General features: G+C 42.1%; 1 protein-coding gene across 3 annotated transcripts in view; it reads left to right on the forward strand.

Annotated features, from left to right (window-relative positions):
• LOC148641165 (galactosylgalactosylxylosylprotein 3-beta-glucuronosyltransferase 1) overlaps positions 1 to 13,726 on the forward strand; it is an 86,151-nt gene that overhangs the window by 48,719 nt on the left and 23,706 nt on the right. The window lies entirely within an intron of this gene.

Here is a 13,726-nt window from a genome sequence, read left to right on the forward strand (position 1 = left end):
GAGCCCAAGTTCATCATCACAAGCTATGGCAAGCAGCAACTTCTGTAGAGTCAATTCACAATCCTGCTATGCTCTATCCTTTTATTGATATGTACACTGCTAGACCATGACACCCTCTCTACCGCTAATCCATGAAGTGAATCCTACATAGTTGGCTTAAAAGATAAAATGCTCCTCTGTTTTGGTGATTTAGGATCCACTCCTTATAACTCTCTCCACGTGAAGTACTGTGGCTGTTTCTTTCTGTACCTCTCAATGCAATAACCAATACAGCACCACTCACTCCATCCATTACTAGACGCATGGAAGAAATGGCACATGAAGCAATCCTATGATGCTTCCAGGCTCTTTATTTTTGAAGAAGTCGGTTTCTGGAAACATATTTGGGGAAACCTGCCTCCTTGTGCGTACTACGACTAAACAGAGGATCTAATATCCTGTGTTTGTGCATGTCTTGTCAGCATTACAGAGTATTATAATATAGTCAAAAGCAAGTCCATCTGTAAAATGTATACGATCACATTATGCAAATCCTGTCTTAAGCTTTTCTTCTCACACTATGCATTGTGTTGTGCTCGTGCTTGCGAGTGTAATCCAATCAAGGCAAGAATTGATTTTCAAAAACTCAAAGACTGTTCATTGCATTTAGGCATGCAGTACTATAGTTTCCTGGATAATAGTCCAAATATGAGGGACTGCTCGTGAACTAACGATGTTTTAAACGTTTTGTTGGACATGAATATTGTGATGTTCTGCCATATATGAATAAAGATGCCTTGGTTTACCCGTGAAGCTATTTTTTAAAGGTAGAATATCCAAGATACTACCACAAGAAAATAAAGATTAGTAGAGCTACACTGATGTCACAGACTTGGCCAGGTGAATAATTAAATCTGGGAGAGCTACGAGAGTAAAGTTTCAATAACTAAGTAGCAGCTCTGAGCTCAGCAAAAAACTCTCCCCCCCAGGCACTGAGTAGTGAGATCCTGCTGGAGTATGAAGTCAAGATTATGTTTCTGTCTCAGGATATTATGAGTCTATTTACACCCATCCGGCTGTGTTAAATCCACTGTACTGTTGAAATCCCAGTACTTGTACTTCAAACAGTTGGCTCTCCTGCCTAATTGTTCCTGCATTAATTTTCAAACAAACTCATCCCCCAAACACACCAGAGCTTTTCCTTTCACAAAGCGTAAATTAACTACAGCATATCATTTTTAAGACATCAGAATATTTAAGAAGTTTTTTTAAAGTTAGGATTCAGTACTTCTAAAGATTTGTATAACATCTGATGAGGAGGTGTCTGTAGCTCAGTTCAGTTTTAGCCAGACACAAAGATCAAGTGATTTTCTGACAGGGGTATTGCAAAAAGACCAACAGTAGATAAAAAGGAATGACAATTCAGTGCCGAGGAATGCATTGTGTGTGTCGCTACACACAAAACTAAAACAAAAGATAGATGAATCTCACTGCACCTGAATGCACCTGTTCGGCATGTAAATCCAGCATATATAATCTCTGTAAATAAATTGAAGCAGTGCATTGCAATTTCTATCCTGCGATTTTTATCATAACTCGGTGATCTCAGTATTATTCAGTGTGATACGGAAAGGCAGCAATGCTGCTCTAAGCCATAGTCCTGTGAAATCAATCTGTGCAATGTAATTTGGATGCCAAGCCCTGGAGACGGTAAGGATTTTGCTCCATACTGAAGTGTATGTGACACTTTCTTTGCACAAGCGCAGTGCGAATTGGGAGTTGCTTTTAAATATGCACATGAATAATGGAGTTTAGTAGGTTAAGCTCTTGGGCTAATATTAAGATCTCTGTAGTGCAATCTTACCAATATGACTCAGACAAAATGGACTGTCAGCATAATGTATAAATCTGTATTCTGCTACAAATAACCCATGAATCATTAGACAAACATTCTGTACTCAAAAATACATTTAGTAAGACTTTACTGTTCACCATGCATGATTTACACTTAAACAGGAGGCTGTTTATTCATACCTTACAGTCACTGTAACAATATTATGACACAAAGGAGGTGCAAATGGTGGTGATTCTCATGGGATGATTCTTCAAGAAAGCACTGCTGACAAGCGACTTTGCAAACTGAGGATAACCTTGTTAGCTGCATCCTGGTAAAGAGCTTCTTTCTGTACTGATTAGCACAGAGTCATCCGCTTTCCACTTTTCTCCATCCCCTTGTTACTCCCATCCCATGATGCATCCAAATCCCGCTAACTGAAGGCTCAACACCTTAACAGAACAGATTTGGTTTTCTAACAATCAGGTCAGCGTTTCCGTATTGTTTGGCGCTTTTAATTACTGCTGGACCTAAGCTCACCCTGAACGTCGTATGAGTACTGCTCGCCAATACCCCCTGGACTCCACCCCTGTGACTGGTCTCTCCATTGTACAGAAACACCTCCCACGTGGCTCATTAAGTAAAAGTGCACACTCGAGCTCTGTCAATAAGGGTCTGAGTCTAGTTCATGCCACTAGCAGGCTGTAGGCTTGATTGGCCAAGTGCACTCTCACTTCTCAGTGAAACAGCGCCCCCTGTGGTCTTCCAGGTACTTGCAGCCATGCAGGACTGATGATAGAAGCGCTATCTTCTACAGTCATACTCCAGTATCTGAATGTGTGGACTGCGACGCATCAAAAGGGCCGGGTTTGAGATCCTGCCCATATCCCTGTGTGCGCAGTCATGGGCGTTTGGCGCTGTGAGCCAAGACACGAAATAAAAACGGACAAGTGGCTAATTTAAATCAAGCGGGGGGAAAAAAATAATTGGCGGATGTAATTTTGGGGAGGAAACAAAGACGAAAAATGTCAAAGAACTTGTCAAACTGTGCAGAGGGGCCCAACCAGGCATTCTCTTTCAACTGCACATCCTGAAAGGCGACGCGAAGCTCTAACACAGCGCAGCCAGTCTGAGCGGCCCAGAGGAAAAAAAAAAAGCAGACATCAAACCTTTCATTTTTACTTTAACACGGAAGCTGCAGAAGATATTTTTTTGGTGCTGAACATCCATCCGGTGAATTTAACATTTAGATATTGGAACAGTCCTAATTCAGTTTATAATGTGCAATTAAGATTACTGTACATACAGTTTACTTAACCGTGAACATTCCCTGCTTATAAATCACTGGCAGCAGGAACTAGAGTTAAGTTAAAAGAATCTACTCTTCGAGTGACAGCACAAATCGCAGAGGGCTGCACATTTTTTGACGTGTTCAGCTTTCTGTAAAAAAGCAACCAAGTTTCTTTCCTCTAATTTCTACACAGTTTCAGATTTGGAATAGAGGGTCATTGAAAAAGGTAAAAGAATATTTCTTCTCATTTCCCCTAATGTAGTTTTCTCATCAGACCGCTGCTATCATTGCTACTGTCTCAGTGTTAGTACAGGCATGATGCTTTGAGCAATGCTTCATGTAGCTGTTGAAGTGGGGGCAGCTGCTGAAGACACAGAGCTGGTCAATAGGAATTTTCACGCAACATTTTACACTAAGATGTTACTTCTGAAAGTCAAAGCCAATACCATCACTTCTTTTTCGAAGAAACAGCCGTATAAGATCCGGGGATCAATTATCTGCTAAAATCCCAATTGGTAATATAGGTCCAATGGCATCCTCTCATTTGCAAACCTTTTTATGTTCTTATGTAACAGTCATTTCTTCCAATACAGTCTATTACACGACATAATATTGAAGTCTGCTGTCCATTACAGAGCTGAATTCATTTTTTTAATGAGGCTGTAAAGTTTTAATGAGGCTACTGAAGTACATTGGTGACTGGAGTAAGCTGGTCAAGATGAAATAATCTGTTTGAAGCTGAACTCTGCTGCCTTTGAAAGATATAAAGGAAAAGTTCATGGACCATGTTAGCAACCTATCTAAAGGGACTATCCACTTGTGGTTATGTCAGTGTCATGCAGTGTTTGTTTTTGATGTTCATTTTTTTTACCAATGAAGTAATTCTGTATCTACTTTTCTATGCAAAAACACAGGAAAAATCACCCCACCCACTCTTTAATTGTAAAAGTGACCATTTTGACCAAAATAACATTTCTGATTAACTGCAGCAGAGCAACCTGAATGGAAATACAATTCTACACAAAGAGCTGCAAGCATTCGCAAACAAGACACTTCAGTAACACACTAAGGGTAGTTTCTACTCAAATGACTATGTTAATGTTCAGCAATCAAGAGCGTTTTAGTAAATGCACTTGATTGCTGATGAATATAACCAATCATCATCCACACATTGGCAACTGTGGATTTACTACCTACAGTACAAAGCGCTTTGAGTGGAGTGTCCAAAAAAGCACTATAAGTGTATGGAATATTTATTTTATTACATAAATTGTATATTATTATTGTTATCATTAAATGTTAACACGAACAGAGAGATTTAGAGGCCAAATATAATAAACTAAATTAAGTGTTGTCAACTAATTTGTTTCTGGGCAGGAAGTCTTTTTGCTCTAATTTTTGCTCCACTATAGGAAGTCTGCCTATAGCACAGGGGGCAAAAAGCCCTCTCAACCAAATACATGGAGGATTATGTGCTCTTATCTCGAGCTTTCCATTGAGTTTCGGCTCTGTCACACACAGTGCTTTACGGTTTTTAAGAAAAGCCACGTTACAGGCTACACCTATCAAAGTCACCTTCTGTAAGATGGCCCTGTGCAACAAAGGATCAGAGAAAGCAGAATGCCAACAGGCCCACTGAAATTAAACACTGACCTACGGCTGAGAACTCCAATGCACATGGATTTATGCAAATATCAAAACTCCGACTAAGGCACTCATGCATGTCCCTGGCTATTAATCTTCATCTTCTGTGGCTCACCTTGCTTTTGGCATTGACCTCCCCATTTTTAAAAAGGTATCCTTCTCATGTGTCAGAATGCTACTTAGCAGTTTTTTTGTGAATCCTTTTTTTTCCCCCGTTTCATTACCAAAACATTTCCTAGGACTTTCACCTTGATTAAGGGAAACATGATCTGATACTTGGAACACTGCGCTGCCGTTCAGAGGAATGATCGCCGCTGCGATTAACTCCTTAGCTGCAAACACTCCCCCTCGTAATATTTTATTTTTATTTTTAAAATGGCTATGGTATTGACAGGTTTTTGAACAGGGCCCAGATATATAATGCGAGCACCTTTATTGTCAATCTACAAAAGAAATCCAAAACAGAAACTAGCAGCATGGAGCACACAGACATATTACTGTTTAGTTCTTTAATTTAAGCTAATGTATGTACTGTATATGAAATGGACTAAACATTTTTAATTTAATTTAAAATTTAGCTATAATTTAAAAGCAGTCTGTACTTCTCTTGTTTTGATGGGGTACTGTAGGTTTCTAGGTTAGGCAGTCACGTACAGTAGGTGCAGTCACCTTAAGGATTTAAGAGGACAGAGAGGAATCACAAGAACTCCTCTTCTCTTTGACAGATGAAGTGGTGCCCTGCTCTGCTCTAGAGACTGCTCTTACTTAGCAGTCCTCTGCTTTAACTATCCGAGCTCTCATATCCCTTGTGGATTCATGTGCACAAACTCCAAAATCGTTATATGGTCTTTATGCTGGTGCAGCACTTCCTCAGCCAGCAGCATGTCGAAGTTTTTTGTTATCCCAATTCATCCATTGATGGAACAATGAAACCACCTTTCTTGATGATCATCCAAGGAAAACCTGCTCTACAAAAGTATTCTAAGGCAAGTCAAGAGCCCAGAGAGCTCTTTAACTAAGAAGACTGCTGTACGGTAGATTACGTAAACTGCGCAGTTGGTAACTGCCGTACCAAAAAAATCTAACAATGGATTGAATAGGTACTGTAGGTTTTCGACCGCTCTTACTAGTTTTGATTTTATGGGTAAAGCAATGAAAAAAAAAATCAGTAACTGAAGCTCGCACACAGTGTAGGAAGTGGGCTCCTGCAATTTCCCTACACATGCCCTTTCTGCAGACAAGACCACAGGCTTACGTAGTAACAACAGAGTGTGGGTGGAAGTGAGGCCAAATTTATTGCTTGAACTGTGCTGTTGCTTCTCCTCCAATACATTGCTGACTCATGGAAACGAATTGTGCAGGATTGTTTTGCTGACTGTGACAAAATGCGCTATGTAACCCGGTAATAGAAAACTTAAAAAGTGGAGTAATTGAATAGAACACCGCCAATAGACTGAAAAAAAAAGTGAGACGACGGATATTAAAATGTATTCAAATACTACAGGAGTAGAAGGCAGTGGAAATTTAACCACTGCCACTCGCCTTATTTCATTATTTAAGTGCATGTTTTAGAATGGTAGGAGTTTACAGGCGGAAAAGCAGGGGTCTGTTTGGAGACCAATGTAAAGAACAATTCAAATAAGAAGAATATGCTTTTTCCTTTTCCAGTCTATTTTCTCAATTGAGCACATTCACCCTCAGCTGAGACCCTACCGCTTACATCCTATTCCATCGCCAGCGATTTCCTCCAACTCATCAATATATAATTGACTTTCAGTAGCAGGGCCAGCAAAATTTAAAATTAAAAAATATCTGCCGGATCAAAGGTCTGCAATGGGTATTTAAAACATTTCTAAAGGAGCCCTGCTACATGAAGATCTGGATGTTAGTACCAGATGATTCTTTCTCAAAACATAATTTCTTACACTTACTATATATAGTGCTTTTCTGCACACTCCACTAAAGCCTCTTTACAGGTAATAGGGACTCCCCTCCACCACCACCAGTGTGCAGCCCCACCTGGATGATGTGATGGCAGCCATAGTGCACCAGTATGCTCACCACACATCAGCTACCAGAGAGGAAAAGAACATCGTGATGAAGCCAATTCATAGATCGGGATTAATAGGAGGCCATGATTGCTCAAGGCCAATGGGAAATTTAGATAAAATGCTTGGGTAACACCTCTACTCTATTTCGAGAAACACCCCAGGATTTTTAATGACCACGGAGAGTCAGGACCTCGGTTTTACGTCTCATCCAAAGGATGACGCCTGTTTACAGTACAGTGTCCCCGTCACTATACTGGGGCATTAGGACCCACATGGACCGCAGGGTGAGCACTGGCCCCACTAACACCTCTTCCAGCAGCAACTTTAGTTTTTCCCAGGAGGTCTCCCATCCAGGTACTGACCAGGCTCACGCCTGCTGAGCTTCACCAGACGCAAGTCGCAGGGTGACATGGCTGCTGGCATGTTTGGTTTGGGTGTCAAGAACAAGCAGTAACTGAATATCTGAACAAGTTAAGCAAAAACAGCCTAGATCCTTCTGTACACACTCAGAGCAGAATAAACCATGACCCCTTTAATGGACAAATGTGATGGAGGACAAAAAAAGGAAGGGTCCTGCAGACAGAATCAAATAAGCCTGGTAATTGTTACAGCCCTTTAATACAGGTAGTACTGCAAATAAATTGAATCCTTAGTCTGCTTTTCTGCTACTTGTTCAAAGCAAGGAACTGCACATCAAAAGAATAAATTGTGCACTCAAGCAGTACAGATAATAACACTGCTCAAAAACAGGCTTGCGGGACATTAATTACAGAAGCTTTTGCTCAGATAAAAGGGTAGTAAGAACATGTTTTTGCATTTTACTATTGGTCACCATCATTCACAGAACATGTCATTGTTGTTGGTCAGTAAGATACGGATACGAATCTTCCATTCACAGGCATCTCACAAAAGAAATGCACTCAGTGAGGGACACAAATGAGTTACTCTGCACTCAGCCAGTTTACACTAAGTGTAGTATCAGTTGTGATGAAAAAATGTTGTTTTTTCCTGAATTTGTCAAGTTCTCTATTATACTGATGGAGAAAAGAAACAACACCTCCTCCTCCACACTCTGGCCCTCCCATCTGCATGGATCAGGCTGAAGAGTGACTCATCTGTGAAGAGGACCTGATGCCACCGCTGATGAGTCCATCGCAGCCTCTGTCTGGCCCAAGCCAGTTGGGTGTGACGTCTAGGAGGTGTGAGTCAGTGATGCGGGCATTGTGTTTGCCAGCAGTTTCAGCATTTTTCCACCTGGACCTCGTTGGGTTAAAGTGCATCTAACGAGCTTTTGTGTGATTAGCAAGTTGCAATGCCTCACTGCACAAGCTGTATTGCTGGTCAGAGGGCTTAAAACAAATGGACAACTTTTTGTGAAAGTATATAAGCGATAACTATAGTATTCTCATTGCAGAAAAAGTTGTTTCTTTTTTCCCCATCAGTGTATAAAGAGGACAGTTTGCTGGGGTATAGCGGATTCTTTACAGAACCTGCTTTGTCTGTCGAGTAGTAGAGTAGAGGAGTTTATTGCCACATGCACATGTTCATTGGAATTCTTATTCGCACTGATCTCTCGGGACATACAGAGTACAGCCAATAACACAATACACCCAACAATGTAGACAGTACATAGACAAAAATGATGCATAAAAACAACAGAACAATAAATACGTAGTACTGAAAGAAAAACATGGTTGACCATGTAAAGTGCCAACGTGTATTGAGTCTGAGGCATTGCACAGTTAGCTCTTAAGGATGTGCACTGCAGTAGGGCAGAACCTGTTCTTAAGCCTAGTGGTCCATACTTTTATAGTGCAGTATAGCTTTCCAGAGGGCAACAGTTTGTGGCTGGGATGGTTGGGATCCTGAATGATGGATTGGGCTTTATTGCACCAGCAGATGGTGTGAATCTTACTGATTGATGGGAAATCACATCCTATAATCCTCTGTGCCGTTGCCACAACCCCTTGTAGTGCGTGTTTGTCATGCATGGTAGTATTGCTGTACCAGACAGTGATGCCACTAGTGAGAACGCTTTCTGTGGTGCTGCAGTAAAAGTTCATGAGTAGCTGCTTCCCAACACCACATTTCTTTAAGCACTGCAGAAAGGGCAGGCGCTGTTGTGCCTTTTTCAGGCTGGCTACAGTGTGGTGAAACCAAGCCAAGTCGGGGGAGATCTGCAGAGGCACCTGAAGCAGCTGACAGTTTCAACAGCTTAACAGTTTTGCATAGGAAACTATGGCCCTTGGGGTCACCCTTAAATTGTTGTGCACTTCTGCTTAACAAATGGAAGCACCGCAGGAAAACAAAGGAAAAGGAAAGATACTTCTAAAGATAGTTAACTAGACTGTACAATTTAGGGCTTGCTCAGCAGGATTTTCAGGAGAAAAAAAAGACAATCACAAAATGAGATTCAGTTCTATGTATTTGCACCCATATTGACCTCTCTTTGTTTTTAGACCCCTGTAAGGAATGTGCTCTAGTAGGGTGTGGTAAATATCGCAGAACCGTTTGATGACTTTCACACAGAAATCCAATTTTCTCTGTGTTGCTCTTCCCCCACCATCAAAAGAAACTGACAAACTACTAAAGAGAGGAAGATGTATCTTGATGTAGAGTTTCCCCAGTGGAATTCCACTGATATGTCTGTTGCAGACTGGAGTCTCCACCGCTGATACATTCACGCCTCAGTCATGGCCTTCATACGGGGAGACACTGAGATTTTAAAAGACAGTCACGAATTTGCCTGCTTTGCCACATTGTTGTGATGTCTTCATCTCCCGAGTGCTAGTCAAGCACATCACATGCGGCGCTCACTTCCACAGCACGGAAGGTTGTGCCTCTTAGACCAGTTAGTTTCATTCATGCCGAGGTCAAAACTAAATGTGGCGAGTTTGCCAGCAGCCATATCTCCCTGCAACTCACACCCTGCAGCCCCACTGAAGCTCAGCAGGTGTGAGCCTGGTCAGGTCCTCGATGGGAGATCTCCTGGGAAAAACTAAAGTTGCTGCTCGAAGAGAAATTAGAGGGGCCAACAGGGGACACTTACCCTGCAGGCTGTGTGGGTCCTAATGCCCCAGTTTAGTGACAGGGACACTATACTGTAAAAAGGCACTGTCCTTTGGATGAGATGTACCTGTAAAACTGAGGTCCTGACTGTCTGTGGTCATTAAAAATCCCAGGGTGTTTTTTTTAGAAGAGTAGGGGTGTTACCCCGCTATCCAGGCCACAATTACCTTTACCAATCATGGCCTCCTAATAATCCCCATCTCTGAACTGGCTTCATCACTCTGTTCTCCTCCCCACTGATAGCTGGTGCGTGTTGAGAGTACTGGAGCGTTTTTGCTGCGGTCACATCATCCAGGTGGGGCTGCACACTGGTGGTGGTGGTGGTGGTGGTGGTACCTCTAAAGCGCTTTGTGTCCAGAAAAATGCTATATAAGTGTAAGCAATTAGTTTTGCTCAATGTGGCTGAACTCAAACTGCCGATTCTATTCAACATCTAACAACTGACACTTTGCAAACTCAAAATCCAAAAGAATTCTGGGGAAAAACACTTGTAGAACTATGTGTGTCTAGAAATACATCAATACTAAAGTGGATAATTACTCCTTCTTTGATGTCCCAGACTTGTAAAATTATCAGTTTCATGCAGAAGCCGAAAGCCAGTCAAGAATGAAAGATACGGGTAAAGCGGCTCAGTCAATAAAATAGTACCTCTTGTTGTAGAGATCCAATCTGCTACTGTGTGTTCCCACATTAACCTCTCTAGCTGGAACACCCTAAGGAAACATGCATGGTGCATTCTTGGCTTTGTTTCCCTTTGTTTGGAGTCATTGCACGGGATTTGCACTTAAACACATAAGAGAGGTTACAAGCGAGAGAAAGCCATTCAGTCATCTAGCCCATTTGGTCATTCCAAGCATATCATCTATCGATTTCTTGAAAGAAGCTAGGGTATCAGCTTCAACGGCATAACCCTCATTTATACTGCCCTATCCCTTTGGGTAAAGACGTTCTGTTCTCAGTTATAAATGCACTACCTCATCGGTTTCTACTTTTGTCCTTTGGTTTGTGTTTCACTGTTCATTCTGAAGCAGTCCACTGAGGTTTCGGATACTTGCATGAGGTCCTGTCCTAATCTTCTCTGCTCAAGACTAAAAAGGTTCAGTTCTTACGGCCTGTCAGTGTAGGCTACTCCTTAAATCCCAGAATCATCTGGTTGCTCTTCTCTGGGCTGATTCCAGAGCAGCAATATCTTCATTTGCAATGGGGTAAATAAAATTGTGCTCAGTATTCTGAATGCAATAAAATGACTTTGTGACAAAGGACATGTATTGCTCTGCCTCAGTAACCTCCCTGAGTTAATTATTAATGAACACCAACATAATTACATATTTTCTGCACAGGACTACAGTTGACGTACTGTATCTGGCTCCAGAGATTCATCGTGCTGAGGTTGCTCCCGCCACTCTGTAGTAAGCAGTTTTGCCTCATTAAGGAGGGCAATGCCTTTTTTGTCTTCTCCTTTCTCACTTAGTCAGGTTTTACCAACAGCATGTGATGTGCGCCATTTAAGATGTGCTTAAAATTGGGAAATATTACCCCATTCGTCCGCAATTAAATTTTCTCTTGCACTCCCCATGCAAATACCCAGGTAATGTGTAACTGCCACTCCTATAAAATCCATTCCTTATTACTATTGCGTTTGTATTGAATTAGAAAAATCACTGCACATGGCTGTGATCATTCCAGAGTTACACGTCTGTGTGATCTACGTATATCTGCTTATTCCATCAGCAAAAGAAACCAAAGCTCGCTACAGGAGTGACACATTCTCCACTATCCATTTCCTAAACCCAAGACATCGAGGAAATACTGTCCCGTTGAGTCACACATTATCAGGAGACGTGGGACAGATAAAAACATTGATTTCCTGTCCGGGAGGATGGCACCACTGGAGACAGCAAATGGAACATGATGCCTGAAGAGGATCGCAGCTTCAAATTAGGTGTCAATCAATATCCACAAGATCACCAATAGTGAATGGAAAAAAAAAAGAGACAGCCAAGCCTATGGGCCTGTGCACTTGATCGAGAAGTAAGGGGTTTCCTAGGACAAAGACAAAACAAGCTGAATCACTATGCAAAAGTGTAATAAATAATTGGTAGTTCCTGTTAATATTAAATTTTAGAGACACCTGTAAGCCATATAATTCTACCCATTCTTGAACGTTAGTCACTGACAATCACATACAGTACCTTATTAGTGAAACAAGCTGGTGTTCGTTTTTTCTTGTTGATAAAAGGTAAAAAGTACCCAACCCACTTTTATACAGATGTTGCCCATAATTTAAATCCAAGCTTGTTAATTTAAAAACCTACACATGGCATACATGTACTGCAGACCCCTGAAAGACAGACGCATATTAAAAAAGAGCTAGGTGACACTAGATTCACTGCAAACATAGTGTTGTATGTGTGCTAAGACACTGTATTCAAACAGCACACCTGAGTATGCTTGAGCCACTCAGTAAGGTCCATCTACAGCAAAATGCCAGTTCTGTTACATTGGTTTGAGTGTTCTCCAGACTTCTGGGGAGTGATGTCATGAGTATCATGTCATGATGTCATGATGTCATGAGTATTAGTCTCTTACAGTCTTACATTACACGGCACTGATCCTGAGCAAAGAAATCTGTCTGGTAAAGCACTGTTGGTTTCATTCAAAAAATTATGACAGACTGACTAGAACTGCTGTTTGTGATTCACAATATAAGCATTCTCCTTACTTTTTTACAACCGTGATTGTTGATGCAAAATAGTCCATACATTGCACTGCTCTCTATCCAGTATGATGCAATGTCACTCAAAGTATGGGGTAAAATTTGGAGCACAGACTGTAACCCTCAGACATTGTTTCTGACATCATCAGCATGAAAATGATACAAATAGACATGGGAGGATCATGGGAGGAACAGGAGTAGAAAGAGAACAGTATGGGACTCAGGACAGAACCTTGGGGGACACCAGTGAACAGAGAGAAGGGAGCAGAAAGGGAGCCCCTTGCCAGGGCAGCTGGTGTTTTTGACCAGCGAGTGTAGGTGGAGAGTTTGGTATGAGTAGTGGCAAACGTTCTGAGGTCAGTGGGTGTTGGCAGGAGGACCGGGTGATTCACAGCATCACAAGCAGCACAGTCATGACAAGGATTAAGACCGAGGAGAGAGAGGCAGCACAAGCCACATGAAGAGAATCAGCAACAGGTAGAAGAGCAAGGGTGCCAAGCAAAAACCCAGACTGGAGAGGGCCAGGAAGCACATGCTGAAAGAGGATAGACGAGGGCTGACTGTGCACCGCTTGTTAAGGGTCTCAGAGGGAAATCAAAGAAAGCAGACAGGGATCAAGGGTGTTCTTTTTAAAGGAAGTATAATGCAGGCTTGATTAAAGAAAAAGCAAGAAGGAAAAAAGCCCAAGAGTAGCGAGGAGTCCACAAGAGAGAAAACGGAGAGTACGAGGGGAGAAAGAGGTAAAGTGGGGAGAGTTCCTGAGAGGAAGTGGAAGGTAGGCTTATGGCCCTGGATCAAGGAGATGTCAAAGTCGGACAGGTGTGTGAAGGAAGGGAGGGCTGAGTGGGCGGGGGGTATGGGTAAGGAGATTAAGTGTTGAAGAGCCTGCGGATCGCGGGTATTGAAAACCTGCCAGCTGACAACCACCTAAGGGCTTCTCCTTTTTCCCCTGCAGCTCTCTCAGATACCTGCGGCCTGGCTTGAGGTTAGCAGGGATCCCAGGAATAAATAAAATTGAAAACGGTTGACAGGCAGGCTGGCTCTGCAGACATCAGCAGAGAGTAACTCGAGCAAGGCAAGGGGTCTAAATCTTTCGCCATTGCTGAGGCGGCTACCCTCTGACAGCTGCGGGCTCATCAATC

This window comes from Lepisosteus platostomus, chromosome 25 (genome assembly GCF_059453375.1).
Source record: "Lepisosteus platostomus isolate fLepPlt1 chromosome 25, fLepPlt1.hap1, whole genome shotgun sequence".
Classification (NCBI taxonomy): domain Eukaryota; kingdom Metazoa; phylum Chordata; class Actinopteri; order Semionotiformes; family Lepisosteidae; genus Lepisosteus; species Lepisosteus platostomus.